This window comes from Myotis davidii, unplaced genomic scaffold, assembly GCF_000327345.1.
Source record: "Myotis davidii unplaced genomic scaffold, ASM32734v1 scaffold674, whole genome shotgun sequence".
Classification (NCBI taxonomy): domain Eukaryota; kingdom Metazoa; phylum Chordata; class Mammalia; order Chiroptera; family Vespertilionidae; genus Myotis; species Myotis davidii.
The window spans coordinates 3,028,691-3,031,938 of record NW_006286674.1 but is presented as its reverse complement, the minus strand read 5'-3'; the positions used below and the strand labels follow the sequence as shown (position 1 = coordinate 3,031,938).

At 44.1% G+C, this 3,248-nt stretch overlaps 1 pseudogene; it reads right to left on the bottom strand.

Moving 5' to 3' along the window:
* Positions 1-2,938: 2,938 nt before the first annotated feature.
* Positions 2,939-3,248, bottom strand: part of LOC107182203 — a 623-nt pseudogene continuing 313 nt past the window's right edge.

The following is a 3,248-nucleotide window of genomic DNA, read 5'->3' as shown; positions in this document are numbered from 1 at the left end:
GGGCATATCTCCAGTGGGGGATGTGCAGGAAGCAGCTGATTGATGTTTCTCTCTCATCGATGTTTCTGGCTCTCTCTCCCTCTCCCTTCCTCTCTATAGAAAATCAATAAAATATATTTATATATTTTAAAAAAAAAACAAACAAAACACAAAAATAGCAAAAGATGCCCTGCCGGTATGGCTCAGTGGTTGAGCATCAACCCATGAGCCAAGAGGTCACCTGTTTGATTCCTGGTCAGGGCACATACCCGGGTTGTGGGCTTCATCCCCAGTAAGGGGCGTGCAGGAAACAGCCAATTGGTGTTTCTATCTATCCTCCCTTCCTCTCTAAAATCAATAAAAACATTTTTAAAAATAAAAATAGCAAAAGATTAAACATTTTTCTCCAAAGATAACATGAATAGCTAGTAAGAACATTAAAAGATGTTCAACATCTTAGTCATCAGGAATAATTACTTTAAAACTACAATAAAGTACCACTAAAACTTTAAAAGACCGAGAATACCAAGTGTTGGTGAGGATATGAAGCAAACAGAACTCTCATATTGCTGATAAGAATGTAAAATGTTATGATCACTCTGGAAAATTTTATATTTCTTACAAAATTAATGTCTACTTACCCTATGACTAGCAACTCTGTTCACTCAAGAGAAATAAAAACGTGTGTCCCAAAATATATAAATGTTTACAGTACTTTATTCATAATATCTGAAAACTGGAAACCCAAATGCTATCAACAGTTGCATGGATGAGTTGTATTATAATCAAACAATGGAATACTATTCAGCCATTAAAAAGAATGAAGTACACAATGCACAGTAACCTAGATGAATCTTGGAAACATGCTGAGTGAAAGAAACTAGACATGAAAAAGTACATATTGTGTTAATTCCTTTACATAAAATTTTAGAACACAAAAAAATATGTCTCAAACAGTTGCGAAGTGTCAGCTGAGATTGGTCTGGCCTGTATGCTTGCTTGAGGTTGGTCTGCTTCTAAGCTTGCTCAGTTTCTCGATAGATATAGGCCCTCTCCATGGGGAAGCTTATAACATGCAGCTAGCTTCCCACAGAATGGACAAGTGAGAGAGTACAAGGTAGAAGTCAGCCATTTTTGTAACCTAATCTTTTTTCCTTAGTGACTTTCAAACTTTTTAAATGCTAGCCCACAATAAAATACAGATTGTATGACACAATCCAGACTGACATATACATACATATATAATCTGAATAAATGCATACACATTAAATAACAAGTTTCATGAAACAATACTTTTGTATTACATGTAATGCTCTGTGATTGTGTTCTATCTTGTTTTTTGTTTTGGGTTTTTTTGAGGCGGGAGTGGTTAATCCTCACCCGAAGTAATTTTTCCATGGATTTTCAGATAGATTGGAAGGGAGAGGGAGAGACAGAAAAATCTGTGTGAGAGAGAGACATCAACTGGTTGCCTCCTGCCTGCACCCCGACCAGGACCAGGGAACCTGCAACCAAGGTACGTGCCCTTGACCAGAATCAACCCGGACCTTTGGGTCCTCAGGCCAATGCTCTATCCACTGAGCCAAACCAGCTAGGGCTCATGTTTTTTAAAATGCCAGTTATGACTCATTAAATTGTGTTGACCACTAATGGTCACAACCTATTTGAACATGCCCTCGGAGGTGCTTTTGCAACATTTCTAGTATTTAATATCACCTAGAAACACAAAAGAAGTACTGTCACCGTAAAGAAATGACAGCTCAGTGCACCCTGAATCTGTGGACTTTAAAAACCTACCTCTTCAAACAGAGAGAGGAACTCAGGATATTAAGATTAGGGATTTCCAAAGTGTTGACAAATGCAGTTGTGGAGGACAGCTCAAGCAAGGATTTTGCAGAAATACAGCCTTTGCTCTGACACTCAGATCTGGGGATTTACAGGTAGCAACTTCCTTCCTGAGGAATATCTCACCCTCCCTCCCCACTGGTTGTTTCCTTTCTTCTTGGCTATTAGCCCCTAAGGGTGCATCCTGCTCTAATTTTCACAGCTAATAGAACCAGGCTGGAGACTTCCTGTCCCGTTAATAAAGCATTTCTGTGTCTTCTGGACACTTTTCCCACAAAACACTAAGAAAATATTGTGTGGCCTCCCCAGAGATTCACGGAGCATCTTTGCCTGTGAAAGACAAAGGTCCTGCAGTAGACAAACCTGTTACCTCCTTATTTTTAATCTTAGGATTTTACAAATTTATTTGTCCACAGACACTTCCTCCCTGTTTTTCCCCTCCCCTCCCCTAAAGTTCCTTTACACCTAAGGCCACCCCTGGGAATAATTGTGGAGTAAATGAAATGGGTCTTTGTTTGAACCACCTAGTAACACATCTCAGACTCCAGGAACCACCGCCATCCCCTTATGTCTAAGTCCCTCTCCCATCCCCCTTCTTTACTGCCTGGCCCATCTTCCTGGACCCTCGTGTCTTCAAGCCCAGGGAGAAGAGGATTGAGATAGAAAACAAAAGGACTGGGTCAATGGGTTGCCCCACCAGGAGAATTGGCACAGTTCTCAGTACCTAGCCAAGAAGTGACTCTAATTCAGGCATTGCGATGAGTCCATGGGAGGAGGGGGAGTGAGGAGGAATGGAGGTGGAGCCCTGAGACTCTAGGAATTCCCAGCCTTCTTATCAGAGGGCCATCATGTTCATCCTCCTTTCTTTTCCAGCTGATGCCCATGTGACAAGAACAGAAATTCATACCTCACACCCACCCCCACACTCACCCCCATGACACTTCCCAGGGTTGTCCTCTTCCTAGGACCATCTCTGGAGGCAAAATGTTCCTTCCACCTTCCACCTGCTCCCATCCTGTTCCCTCCCCTCTCCCCGGACCACAAACACTTTCAATCCCAATTAAGTGAAATTTCCCAGCTGGCCAAGGCAGTTTGGGCACCCCGTGTGGCAGGGTCACAGGACAAACACCATGTGCTGGGCCACGCTCAACAGGAGACTCCGAGGGAAGGCTGTGGAGGTATTGACTGGCCCGGAGGTGGTGTTGGCCGCCTCCTCCACCGGGGCCTGGAGCCAGCAGCTTGGAGAAGAGGCAGCTGAACCCGCTCACAGTGGTGACCGCTGGCTCTGAGGACAGGCCTGGCTGGCTGGGTGAGAGCCCAAAGGCCACCTGGCAGATTCCTGCCACAGAGCCCAGGGAGGCATATTGGCGACAAGCGCAGAGCTCTCCACCCAGTCCTGGCAGCAAGAGAAAGAGCGTCCAGGG